Source organism: Schistocerca nitens, chromosome 1, assembly GCF_023898315.1.
Source record: "Schistocerca nitens isolate TAMUIC-IGC-003100 chromosome 1, iqSchNite1.1, whole genome shotgun sequence".
NCBI lineage: Eukaryota > Metazoa > Arthropoda > Insecta > Orthoptera > Acrididae > Schistocerca > Schistocerca nitens.
In genome coordinates, this window is record NC_064614.1 from 1,180,969,012 (window position 1) to 1,180,985,281 (window position 16,270).

The following is a 16,270-nucleotide window of genomic DNA, read 5'->3' on the forward strand; positions in this document are numbered from 1 at the left end:
ACAGGCAGCGAACTGTGGCGGATCTAAATCAGACTTTAATGCTGGGCAGAGTACAACTGTGTCCTAACACACAGTGCATCGAACACTCCTAACGATGGGCCTCCGCACCTAACAACCCATGCATATGCCAAATCTAACATCACGAGATCGGCAACTACGAGAGTAATGGGCACATGACCATCGGCACGTTGGTACAGTGGCAGAGCGTTGAATGGTCTGACTTAACCCGAGACCTTCATCATCCCAATGGGGGTCCCAGGGGAACAGCTCCTTGACACCTGTACTGCGGATCAGAGACAAGCTGGCGCGTCTCCATTACGCCTCGGAAAACATTAACATGGGCATTCATGGGTCCAGCGGAGCTCGTGCAAGGCACCATGAAGGCCAAGGTGTGTCGCAAACTGGTTGCGGACGACGTGCAGCCCTTCATGACGATCATGTTTCCGACGTGGCATTTTTCAACAAGATTATGTGCCATGTTACAAGGGCAGGAGTGTGATGGAGTGGTCCGAGGAACACAGCAGCGAGTGCCAATTGATGTGCTGCCCCCCCCATCCCCCCCCCCCCCAAGTTCGCCAGATCAGAACCCGATCGAACACATCTGGCGTCAGAGATCATCGCCCCCTATCCGGATATGGGATTTAGGTGACTTGCGTATGTAGATGTAGTGCCAACTACCTTCAGCGACCTACAAAGGCCTCATTGCTTCCCACGACGCATCGCTGCTGTTATCCGTGCCAAAAGTGGATATACAGGAAGTTGGTCATAATGTTCTGGCTGATCAATGTGTCTTTTTTATGATAAATACTCGAAAATTTTTTATTCGTCTGTATTCGTATTGTCATATCACTGGCTTCGTTGCAGAGTATCTTTGTGGGCAGCCGCGTCTGCAGAGTCGAGGACGGGACACTGAACTATTGTGTTGTGGGTAGCTCTGCATGTGAGAGGCATTGTTATTATGGAAGTTCAATGTTGCCACAAGTGCTATTACAGTAAAGTGATGAAATATGGAAGTGATTCAGAGGAAAGTTCGAAATGATAGTTAAAAATGAGCAGTGCCGCCGATAACGTATTTGTGTATCCTCTCGTTGCGTGTCCCTCCGCATCTTCAACAATCACCAGCGTTGTGTCGGTTACGCGTACGCTCGTCCAAGTGATATTGTGGATAGATAATCATCAATAAGTTAATTGGCATAGTCACTTATGACTTATGGAGTGTAAACAATGCAACCTGTGATTTTCTTATCGCCTCAGAATATAGTTGTTCATATCAGACGTAGGACAGTGTTGTTTTTAATGTTGAGTGGATCCCCTAAACCCGCTTGCATATTTAGATAGATAATTTCAGGCAAGCCAGCAGCAGTGTGGAGCAGAACGGTAAGACCGCCGCGGGATTATCAGGTGCATGGTGTGGACATGGCGCACGGTCAAGAAAAGCGAAGCGAGAACCAGTTAAAGGTACCCCCGCCATTTGTACCCCCGGACGTGTTACACTCCGATATATAAAGTAATCCGTAGGAAGCTGTGAGAGGGTTGTCACAACGGAGTTTAAATACGCCAATAGCGCTTAAATTCTCAAAGCGTGTAGTATGAGCGATTTTCGAGCAGTGGTATATATATCAGTTGCGTAATCTATTGGTTAAGTGCACGGATGGACAATTTGTTGACTCAGGTTCGATTCCGTTCGCTGACATCACTGCTTTTTTCCGTTTTATATTAGTCCTCGCAATGTTAAAAGGTTAATTATAAAACATAAAACTATTTAAACAGTTCAACTTATAAGCGTAAAATTAATTCACAGACGGAAAAAAACTGCAACACCAAAAATTAATTAATGTAGAGTAATGAAATTTGGGGAATACGTTTTTCTAGGTAACATATTTGAATGAGTCACATCGCAAAATCTCTCGTTAATGTAAGCCCAATTTACGCCATTGACAATGTGAAACGCTGGTACATTAACAACGGATGTAACAGAGAGAATTTCGAATGCAAGCATGCAAACGTGCATTTTTTGTGTTGTACAGGTGCCGGATGTCATTTCGTGGGATAATGTTTAACACATATTGCAGTTAGTAGGTCAATACAGGGACGAATAATGCTGGTTGCAAATAACGCTGGAGTTGTCGTTCGATGATGTCCAGTCTGTGCTCGATTGGAGACAAATCTGGTGATCGATCAGGTCAAGGTAATACGAGGTGCGACAATAAAGTAATGGAAAAAAAATGTTGCTTACCGTTTTAGTCAAGTTTAGTGTTGTCTCCTTCAAAGTAGTTCCCTTCTGATTGCACAGACTTTTTCCAGAGCTTCTGCTATTGATGGTAACATTTCTGGAACTCATCTTCTGTAATATCCTCAAGACTCTCGTCACAGTTTTTTGGACATCTTGTGTTGTTTGAAAAAGGTGTCCCTTGACCGCGGTTTTGACTCTTGGAAATAGAAAAAGGTCGCACAGAGTGATATCTGTTGAATAAGGCGGCTGTGGTACTGAAATTTGTTTTGAGGTTAAAAATTGCTGTACTGATAGAGCAGTATGGGATGGCGCATTATCATGATGCAGAATCCAGTTATCAGCAATATTGGCCCGGACACGAAAAACTCTTTTACGAAGTATTTCTAAAATTTCTTTGTAGTAGTGTTGGTTAACTGTTTGTCCAGTAGCACCCACTCTTTATGAACAATTCCCTGTGAATCAAAGAAGCACACAAGCATGCATTTCACTTTTGACTTTGACATGCGAGGAGCTTTTTTTGGTGATCCCTTTGAGCACCATTGCGAACTTTGGTGTTTTGTCTCTTCTCCAAAAGCCTTCTGAAGCTTACCGTAAGTTGTCGTTGCGTTTTCACCCAATTTAATTAAAAAAGAAATGATATACCATTGAGCAATATTATGCGGTTCCGTGACGAGAGACACAAACAAGTGTTAACTTATTACAGCACAACTCACGACTGAGCAGTTGCATCGATGTGATGCTTGGACTCGAAGCAGCTTATGGAGCAAGGTCAAAGATATTATGTCTATACAAGCCTGCAGGGTTGCCACATCTTGCAAAGAAAATTAGTCTCATTACTTATTGTCACACCTCATATGTCGATACTCTATAGAGCATGTTGAGTTCCAACTGTGGTACGTGAGCGAGCATTATCCTGTTAGAAAACTCCCCATCGAATGGTAGCACAACAGTTCGAATCACCAAGCTGAGGTACAATTTTTCAGTCAGAGTGCGTGGGAAAACTACGACAGTGCTCTTATTGCCATACGTAATCGCACCCTGACCAACAACTCCAGTTGTAGGTCCAATGTGTCTAGCACTCATGGGGTTGGTTGTAGGCCCTCCACTGGCCTCCTTCTAACGAACAGACGGCCATGACTGACACCGAGGCAGAACCAGCTTTCATCAGAAAATACAACAGACCTCCTCTTTGACCTCCAATGAAGCCTCACTTGACACCACTGAAGTCGCAAATGGTGGTGGTTTTGGGTCAGTGTAACGGACGCTACAGGTATCCTTGAAGTAACCGATTTGTAACAGATCACTATGGTGCCAACATCTGTTCATATTGCTGCTGCAGGTGGAGTATGATGCGCCAGAACCATACATAGAACACCACGGTCTTCTATCTCGGTAGTGATAAGTGGCGGTTCGGAGCCCGGTCTTCTGGCGACCGTAAATTCTCGCAACCACCACCAGCTGTCGTGTTCAGTGGCTACATTCCCGCCAAGCCTTTCTGGAATATCACAGAAGAAACATCTAACTTCTCGTAGCCCTGTTACACCACCTCGTCCAAACTCAGTGAGGTACTGACAATGGCGTCTTTGTCGCCTTAAAGGCATTCTGGACTAACATCACCTCACCGCGTCGTATCTCAAACGTAACTAATGCTCACGACCGTTACAAAGTATGTTTAAAGTAAACCTAATTTGCGTTTTTACAGTGGCGCTACTAGCGGCCCTCTTATGCGATCGGCGCGAAATTTGAATAGGCATCATCTTTCGTTTATGTAGCCCAACTCCTCGTTAGTGTTAAGACTTTTTTCCATCAGTGTGTACTCAGTTTTCATCTACATCTACATCTACGTAATTACTCTGCTAACCACAATAAAGTGCCTGGCAGAGGGTTCAATGAACCACCTTCATGCTGTCTCTCTACCGTTCCACTCTCGAACGGCACGCAGGAAAAACGAGCACTTAAATTTTTCCGTGCGAGCCCTGATTTCTCTTATTTTATCCTTATGATCATTTCTCCCTATGTAGGTGGGTGCCAACAGAATGTTTTCGCATCGGAGGAGAAAACTGGTGATTGAAATTTCATGAGAAAATACCGTCGCAACGCAAACGCCTTTGTTTTAATGATTTCCACTCCGATTCATGTATCATGGCTGTGACACTATCTCCCCCATACCGCGATAATACAAAACAAGCTGCCCTTCTTTGTACTTTATCCATGTCATCCGTCAGTCCCACCTGACGCGGATCCCACACCGCACAGCAGTACTCCAGAATAGGGCGGGCAAGCGTAGTGTAAGCAGTCTCTTTGGGAGACCTGTTGCACCTTCTAAGTGTTCTGCCAACGAATCACAGTCTTTGGTTTGCTCTACCCACAATATTATCTACGTGATCGTTCCAATTTAAATTATTTGTTATTGTAATTCCTAAGTATTTAGTTGAATTTACAGTCCTCAGATTTGTATGACTTATCGCGTAATCGAAATTTAGCTGATTTCTTTTAGTACTCATGTGAATAACTTCGCACTTTTTTTTATTCAGGGTCAATTGCCACTTTTCGCACCATACAGATATCTTATCTAAATCATTTTGCAAGTCGTTTTGATTAGCTGATGACTTTACAAGACGGTAAATGACAGTATCATCTGCAAATAATCTAAGACGACTACTCAGATTGTCTCCTATGTCGTTAATGTAGATGAGGAACAATAGAGGGCCTATAACACTTCCTTGGGGAACGCCGGATATTACTTCTGTTTTACTCGATGACTTTCTGTCTATTACTACGAACTGTGACCTTTCTGACAGGAAATCAGGAATCCAGTCGCACAACTGAGGCGATACTCCGTAGGCACGCAGCTTGATTAGAAGACGCTTGTGAGGAACGGTGTAGAAAGCCTTCTGGAAATCTAAAAATATGGAATCAATTTGACATCCCCTGCGATAGCACTTATTACTTCATGAGTATAAAGAGCTAGTTGTGTTTCACAAGAACGGTATTTTCTGAATCCGTGCTGGCTATGTGTCAATAAATCGTTTTCTTCGAGGTACTTCATAATGTTCGAATACAGTATATGTTCTAAAACCCTGCTACAAATCGACGTTAGTGATATACACCTGTAATTCAGCGGATTACTCCTGCTTCCCTTTTTGGGTCTTGGTGCGACTTGAGCAGTTTTCCAGTCTTTAGGTACGTATCTTTCTGTGAGCGAGTGGTTGTATATAACTGCTAATTATGGAGCTATTTTATCAGCATTCTCTGAGAGGAACCTGACTGGTATACAATCTGGACCGGAGGCCTTGCCTTTATTAAGTGATTTAAGCTGCTTTGTTACACCGAGTATATTTCCTACTATGCTTATCATCTTGGCAGTCGTTCTTGATTGGAATCCAGGAATATTTACTTCGTCTTCTTTGGTGAAGGAGTTTCGGAAAACCGTGTTTAACAACTCTGCTTTATTGGCACTGTCATCAGTGACTTCACCGTTGTTATCGCGCAGTGAAGGTATTGATTGTGTCTTGCCACTGGTGTGCTTTATGTGTGACCAGAATCTCTTTGGGTTTTCTGCCAGATTTCGAGACAGAATTTCGTTTAGATTACTACCCCTGTAAGTGAAAAGGATAGGCCACCACACTGTAGCACAGGGGTAAGAGTTTGCATGGCCCGCCACTGTTTGAAAGCAAACACGGGCAAAAATCGGAACTACGGCACCAAGATCAATAACCATCTAAGTTAGGAAAGCAATGATGCACACAAAACCACCCCTCAATATCGTAGATTGTGAGAAATAAGCTGACACATCGTTTGGGTGCTTTATGCAGTATCCATACAGCCGATTAGTTAGACATGTTAGCCGATTGTTCCAATGCCAGCCTCTACGCATAAAAAAAAATGCCCTGACTGAATCATCGTCGCCCAGCCAAAACTGCTGAGGAGAGCAACTTCAGATCTGGAGAGAGTCTTGACCTAATACCATGGGCGTCGTTTAGGAACCAATTTTTCGAAATTCCACCCCTAAGAGGATGAAATGTGTTTTTGAAAATATGACATTATAAAGGTAATTATGAAGCCAGAACTACGAAAATTGGTATTTGGTTTCCCGGTCAGAAATAAAGAAATGCCTGTTTCCGAATTTTTGGAAATTTAACTTCTATTGGGGTGAAGTAGTGGGTGAATTTTTTTTAAAAAAATAAAATATTCTTAAAGAATTACCAAAGCATTTTGAAATTACATCCGTGAAAATTGATATTTGACTTCTTGGTTACAAATGAAAAAAATACGTGTTTCAGCGACTTGGAAATTTAACCCCTAAGGGGATGAAAGAGGGGATGCAAATTTTCGTGAAAAAATTTAATTACGAAAGCATTTTCAAACCTAAATCTAAGAAAATTTGTATTTAGCTTCTTGATTAGAAAAAAGATACATGTTTCAGAGGTTTTGGAAATTCAACTCAAAGGGGGTGAAATAGGAATGAAAATTTTATTAAAATATTTCGTTATATTAAAACACAGATAAAGATAAATCTATGAGTATTGGATTTGACTTCTAAAGCAGTAGCATTAAAAGTTTAGAAGGTGATGGATTTGTGAAGATAAAAACTCGCTTAAAGAAAACAGAAAAAAATCTGTGCACACCATACAGTCTACGCGAGCGAAGCAGCGGGCGCTAAGCTAGTAACAAATAGAAATACGTGGCCGGCCGCGGTGGTTTAGCGGTTCTGGCGCTGCAGTCCGGAACCGCGGGACTGCTACGGTCGCAGGTTCGAATCCTGTCTCGGGCATGGGTGTGTGTGATGTCCTTAGGTTAGTTAGTTTTAAGTAGTTCTAAGTTCTAGGGGACTTATGACCTAAGATGTTGAGTCCCATAGTGCTCAGAGCCATTTTTTTTTTTTTTTTAGAAATACGTGATAGTGTCGATTATAAGATTCCTGGTGAACATCTGGATCATATCAATTGTGTAAAGACGATGCGTGTTGAGAAAGTAAAGTCAGTTTTGTAATTTGGTGTCTTGTATTAGTCTCATTCGTGCAGTTTTATCGTTGCTGTGTTTTCTAAAAAATACCTGAACAGTTGTAGCCAGATCGGATAATTAATCTTGTCGGACGTAAAGTGGTTACATGTTGATAGTTGTCGGCGATTTGTATTAAATTATACTGTAAGGGCGGAGTAACGTGAAGCAAAGATTTAGAAATGTTAAATATTGCTTTTGGTGAGTATGCTATGAAAAAAACAAGGATTTACGGCAAGGGCGCGCATACGATTACGATATTACGACAGTTTGTAGCGAGGGGGTGGGGTGGGGGGGTGAAAGAAAAACACCTGACTGCACTACATTTCTTCCTTTCCCTGAGGTCTGGGGAGAGGGGGACCTCCGCTTTGCCCCCGGGTATGGGTAACCTTAGTTTGGGGTGGAGTTACCGTTTAGAATTAGATCGTGAAGACGCTGAAGACGACGAACTTCCCAGACGCTCCCGCACATCAACAACCGATGATTATGAACGATCGCCGAATCCAAATCGGAGAAGTCACTAGTGGTGATGGTACATTAACTAACTCGCGCCGTGAAGTTCTTTCGCATGTTTCTGTGGTAGAGAGCCGAGTGGAGGGTCTGAATCAGAGGCTCAGACGGCTCTGCGACCGAGTAGTCTGCAGATTCCTGGACTTGCGCCATAGGGTGGCGGGTATTCAGGTTCCGCTTAACGGCTACACGGTTAACGGGGACTGTGTGGAGGGGACTGGCCGTCTCTTAGGTTACAGGGTCGCGGGAAACTACAGAATGGGCGTCAGTATACTAGGGTGCAGGGCAAACATGGGAACATAAAAACTCGCTTAAAGAAAACAAAAAAAAAATAAAATCTGTGCACTCCATACAGTCTACGCGAGCGAAGCAGCGGGCGCTAAGCTAGTGACACATAGAAATACGTGATAGTGTCGATTATAAGATTCCTGTTGAACATCTGGATCATGTCACTCGTGTGTGTTGCTGTACGGAAGATTGCAAAAGAAAACTGAGGATCCGTTAGCTGACTATCAGCTTGGCTTCAGGAAAGGGAAAGGCACCAGAGAGGCAGTTCAAACGGTTCAAATGGCTCTAAGCACTATGGGACTCAACACCTGAGGTCATCAGTCCCCTAGACTTAGAACTACTTGAACCTGCGACCGCAGCAGGAGCGCGGTTCTGGACTGAAGCGCCTAGAACCGCTCGGCCACATCGGCCGGCAAACAGGCAATTCTGACGTTGCGATTTATGATGGAAGCAAGAATGAAGAAAAATCAAGACACATTCATAAGATTTGTCGACGTGAAAAAAGAGTTCGACAATGTAAAATGATGCAAGATGTAAGCAAGGGGTAAGCTATACTGTTGGTTCAAATGGCTCTGAGCACTATGGGACAACTTCTGAGGGCATCAGTCCCCTAGAACTTAGAACTACTTAAACCTAACTAACCTAAGGACATCACACACATCCATGCCCGAGGCAAGATTCGAACCAACGACCGTAGCGGTCGCGCGGTTCCAGACTGTAGCGCCTAGAACCGTTTGGCCACTCCGGCCGCCAAGCTATAGGGCAAGACGGGTAATATACAATATGTACAAGAACCGCGAGGAAACAGAGAGAGTGGACGACCAAGAACGAAGTGCAAGGATTAAAAAAATGTGTAAGATGGGGACGAAGTCTTCCGCCCCTGCTGTTAAATCTATACATCGAAGAAGCAGTGGCAGAAATAAAAGAAAGGTTCAAGAGTGCGATTAAAATTCAATGTGAATGGATATCAATGTTAAGATTCGCTGATGACAGTGCTGTCCCCAGTGAAAGTGAGGAAGAATTACAGGACATGTTGAATGGAATGAACAGTCTAATGAGTACAAAATATGAACTGAGAGTAAATCGAAGAAAAGCGAAAGTAATGAAAAACGGAAGAAATGAGAACAGGGACAAATTTATCAGGATTGGTGGTGAAGTAGATGAAGTTAAGGAATTCTGATACCTAGGCAGTAAATAACCAATGACGAACGGAGGAAGGAGGACGTAAAAAACAGACTACCGCTGGCCAAAACGGCATTCCTGACCAAAAGAAGTCTACTGGTATCAAACATAACTCTTAATTTGAGGAAGAAATTTCTGAGAATGTACGTTTGGAGTATAGCATTCTCTGGCCGTGAGTCATGGACTGTGCGAAAACCGGAACATAGGGGAAAAGAATCGTTTGAGGTGTCATGCTACAGAAGAATGTTGAACATTAGGTGGACTGATAACGTAAGGAATGTAGAGGTTCCCCACAGAATCGGCGAGGAAAGCAGTATATGGTAAACATTGACAAGAAAAAGGCTCGGGATAGTACGACATCTATTAAAACATGAGAGAATAGCTTCCATGGTACTAGAGGGAGCTGTAGAGGGTAAAAACTGTAGAGGAAGGCAGATTGGACTATATCAAGCAAATCATTGAGGACATAGGCTGCAACTGCTGCTCTGAGATGAAAACGGCATAGGAGAGGAATTCGTGGCGGTCGTATCAAATCAGTCAGAAGGCTGATAAAAAAGTTGTAAACTGTCTAACTGTGTTAGAAAAGAACGAGAACCCCAGGCGCTATTAGAAAGCATTGAAGCTCAAGGCGTTGTAGGAACGGAAAGCCGGAAATAAGTTCAAAAATGGTTCAAATGGCTCTGAGCACTATGGGACTTAACAGCTATGGTCATCAGTCCCCTAGAACTTAGAACTACTTAAACCTAACTAACCTAAAGACAGCACACAACACCCAGTCATCACGAGGCAGAGCGGGAAATAAGAAAATCTGAAATTTTTGCAGAGGACGTAACCGTGTATGGAAAGGATAGATTAAGTACAGTGCACTGTTTGTTGTTGTCGACCAGAGTAAATTAATGACTGGTTCCTTTTACAGACTCCCCAACACAGACGATACAGTTGCTGAACAGTTCAAAGAAAACTTCCGTGTCATTTCAAATAGATACCCCCCTCATACAATGATATTTCGTGGTGACTTCAATCTACCCTCGACAGGTTGGCGAAAATACATGGCGTTAGGCATAAAATGTCGTCCGAAATCTTACTGAATCCGTTTTCAGAACATTATTTTGAACAATTAGTTCAGGAGCCCATCGGAAGTGTAAACGACTACGAAAACATGCTTGACCTCTTAGCAACAAATAAAACTGAGTAAAATCATGACAGATACAGGGATTAGTGACGATAAGGTGATTGTAGCTAGACTGAATACCTTAACATCAAAACACAAAAGGCTTAATTTTTTTTTAAAAAAAAGGGAGTAAAAAATTCGCTTGACACCTTCCTGAGACTTATTTCATACGTATGCCGTTCCATACGCTTTGGTTAGTTTTCGGTTGCAACGGAAAACGAATGAAAGAGTTTCGCACATACACGGTTCTCACACGGTTCAAATTACGTTTTGTTTTCTTTCGTACATGGACTGAGTAGTGATCATGGAGAGAAGTCGAGCTGCTGCCAAGTTGTTTCTCTATGGAAGAATGAACATACGAAGGAGGAATATTAGAATTTAGTGGAAGTACCCTCTCATCACTTTATGCAGAAATTCGGAGTATTCTGCACCATTTTCCCGAAGCTACAAGAGCACAATTTTTTAATTACTACAGGATGTCAATGAAATCATTTGATGAATTACACGTGAAGCTAAAGGATCGTCTTCAACGCCAAGATACATTTATTGAGGAGTGTAATCAACAGTGCACTGCATTATAAATTGATATCTATTTTAAATAAATTTCATTGGTTATTTTCTTAATTATCAAATCATTTCCTTTTAAATTTCTTCAAAATTGCGAGGAGTTCACTAGTTCTCCAATTGTACCACGTCTTCTATTCGACAAAAACGATTTTTTCAATACTTATCCAAATCCATCTTTTTAGTGACTTCAAATTCATGAAAGTCGTAGCAAATTTTAACATGTGTTTCCATGCTACCTGCGCCTTAAATTTATCCTTGTATTTTTCACAAGTTTTGTCCCACAGCACTAGTTTAAATTGCAGTGCAGAAATCAGCTGATCCACATCAACATCTGGTGAACCGCTCATTTTACCAGAAAAACTGAGACGACAACTTTCAAAAAATAATGATCAGAGATAATTCACTCGCTATCTGTTTAAAACAGACTGAATCGTGCGTGTGTGAATGCGTTCGTTGCTTTCTGTTCCCTGGACACGAGTTCGTACCGTATAAAAACTTAATGAAACCTATTTGTGTCGAGTGAGTTCAAATGGTTCAAATGGCTCTAAACACTATGGAAACTTAACATCTGAGGTCATCATCAGTCCCCTAGACTTAGAGCTACTTAAACCTAACTAACCTAATGACATCACACACATCCATGCCCGAGGCCGGATTCGAACCTGCGACCGTAGCAGCAGAGCGGTTCCGGTCTGAAGCGCCTAGAACCGTTCGGCGACAGCGGCCGGCTGTCGAGAGGGTATTAGATGTCTACTGTTTGTTATTAGGTAGCGAATATAAACCGAAGCACGGTTTCACACTTGTTGGCAGCTACCGCAAAAGAACCGAAAACGAACCGAAGCGAATAGAACCGCAGGCACGTGAAACAGGCCTGAGACACAGCCTCCATTCCTTCCAATTTGATTATTTAATCGTAGACAAAATGTGGTTCAAATTCAAAGAAATTGGATATTGCAATGCCCGTGTTGTTAAGAAGAGCAGCGGCAACTACAGCCGTTATGAGATACTTGAAACGCGTTCGCAATTGCGAATACGAACAGCCATCAGCTGTATAAGGGAATGACGACAATCTGTCCTGGATCGGGACTCGAACCCACATTTCGCGCTTGATGACAGGGGGTCACTTTAACCGGTTTAGATATCCGTGCAGGACTCAAAGTGAGACCAACCTTCCACATATCGTCGATCCTGCGTCGCTGCCTGTACGTACACACATGCATGTCCGCATGAAAACTGCATCTTTCTTCTTAACAAAAAAAAAAAAAAAAAACGGCTCTGAGCACTATGGGACTTAACTTCTAAGGTCATCAGTCCCCTAGAACTTAGAACTACTTAAACCTAACTAACCTAAGGACATCACACACATCCATGCCCGAGGCAGGATTCGCACCTGCGACCGTAGCGGTCTTCTTAACACGGCTACTTTCAATAAAAATGTCATTTCCTGTACGAGGATTACATAATGCATATATGAGAACAGGCTGTGTTGCAGAAATGAGAACGTATGGAAGATTGTGTCTGTCCATCGGCCGTGCACAGATAGGCAAAGCTGTTAAAGGGACTGCTTGCGTAAAGCGGGAAATCCGGGTTCGAGCCCTGCTCCGGCACTGATTTTCGTTGTCGCCATTCCCTTATGAATGTGATGGTTGTTCGTATTCGCTACTGTGAATACATTTCATGTATCAGTGAAATAGTATCGACGGCAATTGAGAGATATGTAACAAACAAATTAATGAGATGGAGCTGATCCCACATGATACACAAAACAGATCAGAACATTGGTGCAAAAGAACCGAAAGAAGCATGCCAAATTTAAAGGTGAAGTTTTGCGGAAGCTCTAAATTTAGCGCGTACTTCAATGCAAGATCTTTTAATACAAGGGTGAGTCAAATGAAAGCCTTAAATTTGTAATAACAACTCGAAATTTCACGCCATTATCCTGTAAGTTGGTAAGCGTGCTACAAACAGCGTGCAGAATGGCATGTAGGTGACAGCATACTGCAGATGCACACATACCGTCGCAGTATCAGTATAAAGATGGCCGCCGCACTTGCGACTTGCACCAGGGAAGAACAACGTTCTGTTATTCGGTTTTCGTGTAGTGAAGGTGTGAATCCTATTGAAATTCATCGACGAATGAAGGTTCAGTACGGTGATGCATGTTTGTCACAGCAGCAAGTCTACGAATGGAGTAGGAAGGTAACAAATGGTGTGACAACAGTGGAAGATGCTCCTCTTCCAGGTCAGGCACAACGAGTTGTGACTCCACAGGACATTGCAGCAGTTGAAGCCATAGTGAGGGAAAACCGCCGAGTGACACTGAATGACATTGCAGCATGTTTACAGATTAGTCATGGGTCAGCACACCACATTGTGCATGATGTGCTCCAGTTTCACAAAGTGTCTGCAAGATGGGTGCCATGGCAGCTGACTCCTGAAATGAGAGAACGACTTGTTGATGCTTGTGAAGAACTTCTTCGACCCTTTGAACGAGAAAGTGATAGCTTCCTTGCAAGAATCGTTACTGGGGACGAAACCTGGGTTCACTTCCACCAACCGGAAACGAAGAGAGCGAGCAAGGAATGGCGCCATTCCTCATCACCAAGTGATTTCTATATGTTTGGACCACTCAAAGACGCAATGGGTGGAAAGACGTTCCGTTCTGATGAAGAGGTACGCCACGCAGTGCATGAGTGGTTACGCGGACTACCAAAAGAATTTTGTTCTAAACGAATTTATGCACTTTGGAAGCGCTGGAGGACTTGCATTGAGCGTGGGTGAGATTATGTTGAAAAGTGATACAGCTTTGTACCATTCCCGTACAATAAATAATATTTTAAAAAATATTTTAGGTTTTCATTTGACTCATCCTCGTAGTGTCCACAACGAAACTCTGCCTCGAGATCTGGCAGAAAACCCAAAGAGATTCAAGTCGTATGCGAAGTACACCAGCAGCAAGACTCAACCATTACCGCCACTGAATGATAACAGTCGTAATTTTACTGATGAAATTGTCAGTAAAGCAGAGTTACTAAACAGGGTTCTCTGAAATTCTTTCGCAAAAGAATCAAGAACAATTGCCAACATGAGTGCTTTAAAGGTAGATACCCAGAGGATAGCGAAGCAGCTTAAATCACTTAATAAAAGCAGGAGCTCCGGTCCACATTTTCTGCCAGTCAGGTTCCTTTCAGAGTATGGTGATACAATAGCTTTATACAACTGCTCGCTCGTCGAAAGATCCGTACCTAAAGACTGATAAGTTGCACAAGTCGCAGCAGTACCCAAGAAAGGAAATAGGAGTAATCCGCTTAATTAAACACCCGTATCACTATACTCTCTTCACCAGAAGAATAAACGCGATGATTGGTCAGAAGCCGTTACCACACGCACACTGGTGTTTTTACGCTCTTGAAAGTTGGTACTGTTTAGGTATTACATATCTTATTACTAAGTTACGTTAAATGAAACTTTAAGATATTCTAATGTGTTAACAGCCATCAACGTTTTTATTAATCACGCTTCAGCTATCTAGGCTTCATTTCAAAAACCGTGTACAGTCACAGTCTCTGTACTGTTGTACTCCGATTGTCGCGCTGTTAATAATACGCAGTACGAAAATGGCTGAGGCTGCTTCCTGCTCCATAGTGAAACACGCGTGTCGAATACTGTTAAAAAGTGACGAGAAATAGGCTGTTCTTAACGCCTTTCATAGATTTACAGAAAAAAATCGACTTTGAAATTTTCGAAGGGACTGTATTTGATGCAATTGAGACACAGACACAAATTAAATGTAGAGCGGAATCGGTAGTGATGGAGCTTCTTAACCCAGTGCAGTTCATGGATCGCTGGTTCAAATCATGCCATAGTCTTTTTTTTTTGTTCAATTCGAAATACCTACATCTCGTAATTGTTAAATTCGTAATCGTTTTTATGAATAATGCATATCTTCTTGTTTCTAATTACATAATGCAAGCGAAATTCCTGTTTTCATTTTAAATGTAAATTCTTAATTATCGATAGTTTATGAAATATTGTTAATAAAGGTTGCTTAAATTAAGAAAACATAACAATTTAATTTTCTGGACAAAAATGAAGAACCAAATACTCTTTATTTGGACTTTGTCCATTGTTTTATACCACAGATGTCGTCTCACACGAATCAGAGTGACGAGTATCGTAGAAACATGAAAAACAATCATTTTCACAGCATCGAGCACACCACACAAATGTTGCATTTTTACATTTGCGACGTACTGGAACTAACGCACCCAGCGCTTTTTCACGTGTCACTGTCGAACTCTCGCTGGATATATAACGGCACGCCATAAAAGAAAACGAGAAAATGCGGCGCCTGGGTGGCTTCGTGGATTCTGTTGTTGATCGACTCGTTATCAACGAAGCAGACGGCAGTTCCAGAACAGAAATTTATTTCTCGGATTCGGATAAGGAAGCAGCTAAAAGATTACCAGAAGACTGACTGTAATTAATACCTTCAGTGTCTTCAGTGAAGTCGTAGCAGTATGTTTTTGCATCATACGTAGCTCGGCCAGGAAAATTACCCTGTGCGTAAGTTAGGAATTTTCATCACTGTTGTTTGTAAATAAAATATTGCGTTGTAACTATGTTGTTTAGTATAGCAAGTAGAATACAACTTCTTAGGCGACCAGACGGTGTCAACATACAATTTTAAGGCGACCAGTGAAATGCAATTTCCATACCTGCAGCGCAGTTCGCAATCCGGAAGGGTTACGGCGTCCCACAGGCGACAACTTCACAAGTACTGCGCTCAACTTGCTAGACTCCGTCGCGTCGCATGGGCGTTGGTCCAGGAACGTGGACGAGCGTTCGTGCGCAGACGCAGTAAGCTAACTTGCACCGCTGTCCTTTTATCGCAGCATCCAAACTGAGGTATTCAAACAGTTGTGTCCGATACTGTACGTCTCCGCACTGGCCATCTGTTTGCACAGCTAATACAGCGTCCTATTTACAGTTATCCACAAATTACTGTCCTTGCTGTTCGGGCTACGTATTTTTCACCTTTCTCTTTTTATTGGATGTTTTCTGATTGCTGTAGCTGCAAGTACGATGGTGAATCAAATATAAACCTGAATTTTTATAAGTTTATTTAACCTTACGGATAATTTATGTACGCGAACACATTTTTCTATATAGCCCCTGAACGGGAAACACATTTTTTCTAGTGGATAGGCACATTTTTGGTCCTATTTCTTTAAAATGAACGAGACTTTGACAGCAGCCAGTTGCGCACGAACACTTCAACAGCGCTATCGTCATCAAATCTCTAATCTCCGACTGCT

General features: G+C 42.4%; 1 protein-coding gene across 3 annotated transcripts in view; it reads right to left on the reverse strand.

The window, feature by feature from the left end:
- Nucleotides 1-15,716, reverse strand: part of LOC126239154 (regucalcin-like) — a 123,645-nt gene extending 107,929 nt beyond the window's left edge. For 2 of the 3 annotated variants that reach the window (XM_049947840.1, XM_049947839.1), the window contains exon 1: nucleotides 15,671-15,711. The gene's annotated coding sequence lies outside the window, so the exon portion shown is untranslated. Of the gene's footprint in view, nucleotides 1-15,670 lie in introns of all 3 variants that reach the window. The other variant, XM_049947841.1, reaches the window with a different exon arrangement.
- Between the last annotated feature and the right edge of the window lie 554 nt (nucleotides 15,717-16,270).